The sequence below is a fragment of the Squalius cephalus genome, assembly GCF_949319135.1.
Source record: "Squalius cephalus genome assembly, chromosome: 8".
NCBI classification, from domain to species: domain Eukaryota; kingdom Metazoa; phylum Chordata; class Actinopteri; order Cypriniformes; family Leuciscidae; genus Squalius; species Squalius cephalus.
The window spans coordinates 13,729,581-13,738,207 of NC_137129.1; the positions used below are offsets into that span (position 1 = coordinate 13,729,581).

The window sequence follows — 8,627 nt, forward strand, 5'->3', positions numbered from 1 at the left end:
TATAGTGACACCACACAACCTCAAACTTCAAGCTTTTCTAGTTATTTTAAACTTTCAGGCCAGGCTTTTTCCAGCCAAACCCAAACCCTAACCCTTCAGCGAGGACACATTACATTGATCAAAAGTGACAGTAAAGACATTTATAATGTTATAAAACATTTTCATTTCCAGTAAATGCTGTTCTTCTGAACTTTCTATTCATCAAAGTATCCTGGAAAAAAAGTATCTCGTTTTCCACAAAAACATTGATCACAAAACTCTTTTCATCACTGATAATAACAAGAAATTACTATTGAGCATGCAGCAAATCAGCATATTAGAATGATTTCTAAAGTATCATGTGACACTGAGGAATGAAGTAATTACTGCGGAAATTCAGCTTGCCATCACAGGAATAAATTACTTTTTAAAATATATTCAAATAGAAAACAATTATTAATATTTATTAATATTTCACATTTTGGTAATATTTCACAATTTCACAGTTTTTTACTGTTTTTTTTTTTTTTTTTTTTTTTTTTTTGTCAAATAAATGCAGTCTTGGTGAGCATAAGACACTTCTTTTAAAAACATATATAAGACATAAACAAATCCAGTAAAGAGATTTTTGTAGGCTTTTATAAAACTTTTACATGGAAGGATGAAAGAGTACATTTTCACTTAAATCCTCCCCCAGAGATTTCTTAATTTTCATTAAGCTGGAAGGTAAAGTATTAGGAAAACGAAACATCTTTAATCCACCTTCTACATGTAGGCAGGCAGTGGTTTCTACGCTCACAGTTAGATTATTATCATAGAGATTGAGTGATCAGGGCCATCACGTCTGTGCAATTTAGCTTCCCACACTGTAAAAAAAAATATGCCTCTCCAACATAAAAATTTCTAGTGACCCGTTGCACCTAAAATTTTTAGTTGGCCCAATTTAAGTTGCAGAAACCAACTTCTTTGTGTTGTGCTGACTACCCCTGCATGTAGACTGAGCTTGAAATAGAATGTTGTGTCAATTAAATATTTTCTGTTGACTAAACATAGCTTGTTGGGCCAACAAGCAGACTCAAATTGAAATAAAATGTTGTATTAATTAAATATTTCATGTTGGCCAAAAAGTCTATTTTTCATTAATGTTGGTCAAAAAATCTATTTTTCGTTATTTCAAATAAATAACACACTATGCTCTGATAAAGTACATTTTATGTATTTATTTAAATCCATATGAACTTGTCTGTCATGCTAATAAAATAGCATGGCATATCACTCTTAGTCAATAGCTGTACTGGAAAAACAAATATCTGCTTTACAAAATGAAACTCAGTAACTTACACTTACAGTGTTAAAATGTATTCCGTTAGTAATGTGCATATTTCACATTTTCAAAAGTGTTATTTTAACTCCAAAATGGAGGGAGTCATATATACATTTCAGGAGTGTTAAATTTGACTCAAATTGAGTTTGTATTTATGAGATGTGCTTTTTGACAAAAGGAATCTTTTCAGAAATAAAAGCAAAGCATTTAACCTATTGATAACAATGAATGCACATCAAAACAATCCAGAAAGTTAAAATGTAACCTTAGTCTGGGATCATAGTAGAATTCTGTTCATTGTAATGTTAAAAATAAAGGCAAAATGCAAACAGTTGTTTTAACAAACTAGTTTTTATTAACAAACAAGTCCCTTTACATCATAGGTTAACTTTTAAAATAAATGAAGGCAAAATATAGACATTTCTGCCATCAGAATTATGTGAAAGCTGCTCATCAAATGGTCTGTTATCTCTAATACTTCAAGTCCTGTACATGTCAGTGAATGTAAGTCCTGTGTCAGTGAAGTTGAGTCAATACCTTCGACTTTGCAACAGTACAGCAACAACATTCAACAGATGAAAAACAGTTGCAGGATACGAGTGGATCAGTTGTGTCCAATTGCTAACAGTAAAGTTAAGTGCATAGTTGTTTCACAGAGAAGGAAAGGCTGTGCAGATCCAACTTTCTCGAAAAATCCTGTAGTGCTGGTTCCCTAGAGTAGACAACACAAAACCAGACCATTTACAATTAATATTTGTGTTTTATAAATACAGCAAGTTTATGGTGGAAAAAGTTCAATCATCTTAGACTTTCGTGACTCAAACAATAAACTATTTTGGTTAGATTAAGACTTGAATTTACTGATTTCCAAGTAAATTAAAGACTTAATTCATCCAAAAATATAAATTCTGTCATTAATTATTCACCCTTATGTTGTTCCAAACCAGTAAGAGTTTTGCTCATCTTTGGAACACTTAATGATGATTTTTTCTGTCCCTTCATCGACAGCCTATTCAACTATCACTTCCAAAGCCACAGAAAGGTATAAAGGAAATCATAAGTAATCATGTGACTCAAGTGGTTTAACCTCAATTTTTTTTTTATGAAGCAACAAGAGTGCTTTGTTTGCACAAAAAAACAACAACAAAAAACTTAACTTTATGTACTAATTATTAATCTTCGATGCACGCTCACTTAACAACATCTGCTTTCGCATCAACAACATGCACAACTCGTAATGTTCTCATGAACGCATGTTGGAAATTTATATTTTCTAAATTATGTGGTAAATGTTTTGTTGCTGCAAACACAGCACTCGCGTAGTTTAATAAAATGTATGTTAAACCACTGGAGTCGCATGGAGTACTTTAATGATGTACCTTTACACCTTTATGGGGCTTGAACGTGGTATTTGCGTAGACTGTCAATGGAGGGACAGGAAGCTCTCAGATTTCATTAAAAATATCCTCATTTGTGTTGTAAAGATGAAAGAAAGTCTTACATGTTTGGAACGAGATGAGGGTAAGTAATGACATAATTTCCATTTGTAGGTGAACTAACCCTTTAGGAATAAATTTAGACACGCACCTTAAGAAATCTCACTAAATAGTCAGCTGACGGAAGAATCTTTGTTCCCTTCTTGTGGCTTTGTGATGTTGGAGGCAGGTGATGGGCAGAGATTTCCCAATCAGTTGAGTCTAAAATTAAAAAAGCAAGACAACATCTACCTGTCAAATCATGAAAACAATTGGTTTGAAAACTAATTTTATTTAAGGAAAAGGAAAAGTAACTTTTGTAAAGTAATTTGACTGGACAAATTCAAAATGACTTATGAAACACAAAAAAATCTAGTTATACCAAATAGCAACAAAGCTTTTTTTAAATGTTTATGCACATGATTATCTCAAATGTTATCTGTAAAATCTGACCCTCACCAGGTTCTAGTCTGCACAGCCTTTAAAGACCAAGCCTGGTTAGCCTTAACCACTTGGTGCAGCATGGAAATGCTCCTAGCAAACACAAATAGCAAATACATTTAAACATGAAAGCATATCCAAACATCAACCAAAATTGAATCTGATAAATACATTTTCATAAACATTTAATCTTAAAGAATTACTTACACATTCTAAGAAAATTTGTTTTTCAGTTAACGTTAGGTTTCAGTTAAGATAAGTTAGGTGTGCTGGCAAACGAAAGTAAAATATGGTTTGAGGATAAATACATTATGATATTTGCACATCACAAATATTGTCATAAAACAAAATAACATTATAAAATACATATTGTAAATGAGTTAAAACACTTACTCTGTGTTTTCACCGTTAAAAGCAAACTCCGTGTCTGCACTGCGTCACGAGTCAAAGAAGATACAGGGCCTAACGTTAGTCTGTGACAAAGGTTTAGGCGCACACATCACATAAATATCGTTATAAAACAATATAATGCCATGAAATACATGTTGTAAATTAGGTTAAAAACACTTACTTTCGGTGTTTTCCCTGTTAACGTTACAAGCAAACCTTCTCGTCGTCAGCTCCGTATTGAGTCAAAGATGTCGCCTTTGAGAAAGGTTTCAGCTCGTTTAAGCACACAGAGCATTTAAATTTCTCTATAAATCAATATGTTATAAAATACATATTGTAAATTAGATAAAACACTTACTTTCGTCGTTTCTCTGTTTAAAAGCAACCTCACCCTGGTCTGCTCCGCATCGCGCGTCAACGAAAATGCCTTTCTGAGAACGATTTAGCCATTTACAGCACATACATATTGTAATAAAACAATATAATGTTATAAAATGCATATATAAATGCGATAAAACACTAAATATCTGTGTTTTCCCTCCTCGTATGCCTTGCATCGTGAGTCAAAGAAAATGGCGTCTGTGAAAAAAGTTTCGTCGCGCTTCTTTGCGCATGCTCAGACGATTGACGCTGTTCCCTCTTGCTCGGCCAACATAATATTTTTTGTGCAACGTTAAAAGTTCTGTGAACACAATTATTTATTTTCTCTTGATGAACATTTTGTAGTACAGTCATGGAAATCATGCAATCATTGACCAAACATATTTTTTCTTTTTTGACACAACCATTATGTTGAGCCAACATGTATTTCCTCATTTGTACAACTTTTCGCATCAATCATTTTTTACAGTGCAGAGAAATGCTATTAAAAACAATCGGGTGAGTGTTTATGGAAAAATACAGCTTTTTAGAAGTACCAGTTTGCAGCATGGTCTGTTGTTTCTAAGGTGTGGGTGGTGTGGATCATGGTCATATACAACGAAGAGACAGATCCATGTAATGACAACCAAACATGATAACAAAATGCTTCATAGAGCAGGATTTCGTACGATTTAGCCACTTTGTGCGAATTAATACGAGTTCGCCGTGAGATAGGGTTGGTTTGACACATAAAGGCTCTGTTAAACCTGCTTCCATCAGCATGTTATACATTACAGACTCCCTGATGATGTGTGCTAATTATCTATTTAAATTTGCAGTATGTGATTACAACAAAACACACACGTAAAGACTGAGAGAGGCTAAAGACTATCTCTTTAATTACTAGTTGAATAGATAGAATAGATGCAAGTGTAAAAATCTAAGGTTAAAAAAATTAAACATGTGTTTCATGTGGTAACATCTAAATTAATGGATTTTATTCAACACTGACTCAACCTCTACATTAGGTTACAGTGATAAAATTAAGTTCAAGGGTTATGTGACCCTGGATCACAAAACCAGTCACAAGTCACACGGGTATATTTGTGGCAATAGCCAACAATACATTGTATGGGTCAAAATTATAGATTTTTTTTTTTAATGCCAAAAATCATTAGGATATTAAGTAAAGATCATGTTCCATGAAGATATTTTGTAAATTTCCTACCGTAAATATATAAAGCATTTATTTTTGTGAGTGAATGCAGCACAATCATGAACATAAATGGACAACTTTAAAGGCGATTTTCTCAATGTTTAGATTTTTTTGCACCCTCAGATTCCAGATGCTCAAATAGTTGTATCTCGGCCAAATATTATCCTACCCTAACAAACCTTACATCAATGGAAAGCTTATTTATTTAGTTTTCATATAATGTATAAATTCAATTTGAAAACATTTACCCATGTGACTGGTTTTGTAGTCCAGTCATATATTGGGTAGAAGCAGCTTGTTAAGATTTCAATTACAGTTTCCCTTCTTAATAGTGTATACCATAGATTTTAATATATGTGTTTCCCAAACTAAAGTGTGACCACACACCCATGCTTCATGCTTGTTTTGTTTTTCTTCTAAAAATCCTAAATTTATGTTCAAACCACATTGGATGAATTTATGCAAAACTGCATCCTAAAAGTTCTCATAAGATCAAGTTGGAATCTCTGTTTTCTAGTTTATAAAGTATGTGTGCAGAGGCAGAGCTAATCTGCCTTTAATCCTATAATTGAGTTCAGCAACCACAACACATAAGATTGAGTCTAATATACACATGCTCTCTCTCTCTCACACACACACACACACACACACACACACACTCCTTTTAAAATGCAGCGGGCAGTCATGTGTATCTCTCTGTCTCTGCTAGAGTCACTCTTCCGCATGCACTTTCTCATCTGCTTTCACCCCATAACTGCCCTGCTCTCTCTCTGACGTTTCAGTTCCTCAACTTTACTTCACTCTCTCTGTCTGCCTCCTTCAGTTTAACTCTCACTTGACCTGTCAAAACATTCCCTTCATCTGCGTCCTGCCCTAGTGTCATCATTTGTTCTTGCTGCTCTTAACAGAAGAACAAAGCCAAAGCCACCAAATAAAAACGAAACATCAGTCATCATTTACAATTATGATTAGCAGGGTATTCATGCTGCTCTTCCCCAAACTTTGAAACATGAATGGCCACTGGTGCCTAAAAAAAAAGCCTTAAAAGTAATCGCTATAATTTTCACTTCAAACAGCTCTGTGCAGACTCATTCATCAAAGACCCTTAAATTGTTCAATGACACTGCATTTCTAGGCTGTTTAAGAGTGTGTTGATTCAGGTGAGACCCTTATGATGTGTGAGAGCCATGGTTTGAACCCTGCTCTAGCAATGTATTTCCAGACTGAGATTTGATCATGGCCGGCCATCAAAGCACAGTGTGTGTTGTGAGTGCTGTGTGCTGCTGTCTGGCTGAAGATGAAGGTTTTTTGCTCCAGTGCTCCAACGGATCCATTTCTATGTTATCATTACCGCATACATCACACTCTCCTGCTAAACTAATGCTCTTGTGAAGGATAGTAGCTGTCGTCACATGTTATCAAGCCCACTGAGCAAAGTCCTGTTGTGCAACGACAGAAGGACAGTGTTCACTGTTCTGTTTTAAAGTCACCATGAAATCAAAATTGACAATTCTTGTTTTTGTATGAAATATTCCAGCGCTAATTATTGATGATTTATCCATGCACATCATTATTTTCTTTTTAAATTCATTTGCCCTTGTAATCTTCAATCAAAATAACCTCCCCTCCCTCTTCCAGCAACATCTCTTCTTTGATGAAACACACAGTGCAGCCCAATTCTCAGATGGCCGCTCCTTTTTCATCAAATATATTGGCCTAGAACTTTTTGTAACCTTTTTGCTACGTAATATTAATAAAACAGCTTGTCTTAAATAGTAATGATAGATCTAATCTAATGAGCTCAGAGACATTTAGAATCGGTTGATATGTTTAATATGCTGTGTCTTGACCTTGGTGCCCTTAATATTGTCATTTTTAATTATTTTTTAAACAGTAGATTATTATACTTTGTGACAATGGAACCATTTCGCATATTCATGAACGCACATGTATAGCCTATGTCATAAATCATAGCATGGATGCATGCTTTGGTGTTGCCACCTTTTATAGTCCTCATGCCATCTCCTTGCCACCCATATAAATACATTTCTAGATCCGACCCTGCAAATATTTTATTATTTTTATTAAATGATTCTCCCACCAAGTGATATAGTTAATTAGCATTACCATAGTCAGGGGTTCACATAACTGAAACTTTGGAGGGAAGTGCTTTTGAGTGCCAACATTTTTGGGGACAGGGACACGTTTACTTACTGGAGTAGGATTTTTCTCCATTTCTGGTAAGATAGCAATCATGATGATAATTGTGTTTATAAATTATTAGGGGTGCAATTGATCGCAGTTGATCCGTGATCTGTACAGACCAGGCCCCACAATTCAGCATGCATGTGATTCGTGGATTAACTGCTAAGTTCAACCATCATAGAGTGAAAGTTTATCATTTGGATGTGTTTTGTTATGCCAATTTACACATTGAAACCAAACACTGAAGAAGAGGTGAAAATCATGATTTGTGCGTTTACTTGCGCTTAGACGGACACATACACACAAAATTATGTCAAAACACCCATCTCGGCAAGTATTCTCTGGGTTATGTCATAAGTGAACAGTTGAGATGTGTGTCAGTATATGCATGCGTTCTTAAAGTGACAGCAACCTAATATTCCTGCTGTTGTCTGTATGTTAATAAAAAAAAATATAAAAAAAACTTATATTCATCATCTACTATGTTCAAGAGAAAAGAAGATAGAGAGGAGAGCAGTCTGGATGAAAGTGATGACAACAGCTTGCAGGATAAGTGTTCCCTGTAAAGTGTGAGTACCAAGCAGCATCTTCAGGTGCTCCCTTGAAATCAGACCAAAAAGGTTATGTGCACCCCTGACCATAGTCTCTTTATGGCTGCCAAATTTGGCACATAGACACAGAGTAAGTGTGCATATGTGACCATGGACCACAAAACCAGTCACAAGGGTAAATTTTTATAAATTGAGATCTATACATCATATGGAAGCTGAATAAATAAACTTTCCATTGATGTATGGTTTGTTAGGATATGATAAAATTTGGCCGAGATACAACTATTTGAAAATCTGGAATCTGAGGGTGCAAAATAATCTAAATATTGAGAAAATCGCCTCTAAAGTTGTCCATTTATGTTCGTGATTTTGCTGCATTCACTCACAAAAATAAATGTTTTATATATTTATGGTTGGAAATTTACAAAATATCTTCATGGAGCATGATCTTTACTTAATATCGTAATGATTTTTGGCATAAAAGAATCGATAATTTTCACCCATACAATGTGTTTTTGGCTATTGCCACAAATATACCTGTGCAACTTGTTACTGGTTTTGTGATCCAGGGTCACATATATCAATCTCTTTACACGGCTTCCAGCATGACTCAAGCAATCAGAGTCAAAGCTGTTTTCCAAAGAAAATCAGGTCAGATCAGGTCTGATTTCATTTCCACAAAGTCA

The 8,627-nt window shown here is 34.6% G+C and overlaps 1 long non-coding RNA gene across 2 annotated transcripts; it reads right to left on the minus strand.

Moving 5' to 3' along the window:
* Window positions 1-1,544: 1,544 nt before the first annotated feature.
* On the minus strand, window positions 1,545-4,400 carry LOC307163243. Of its 2 annotated transcripts, XR_013822044.1 has the most exons (7): window positions 3,968-4,400; window positions 3,791-3,864; window positions 3,613-3,692; window positions 3,427-3,488; window positions 3,238-3,312; window positions 2,891-3,000; window positions 1,545-2,015 (listed from the first exon to the last, which is right to left on the minus strand). It is a non-coding gene; the product is annotated as an uncharacterized lncRNA (long non-coding RNA). The 2 variants fall into 2 exon arrangements; XR_013822045.1 differs by lacking the exon at window positions 3,427-3,488 and having other exon boundaries at window positions 1,550-2,015; window positions 3,968-4,396.
* Window positions 4,401-8,627: the final 4,227 nt, after the last annotated feature.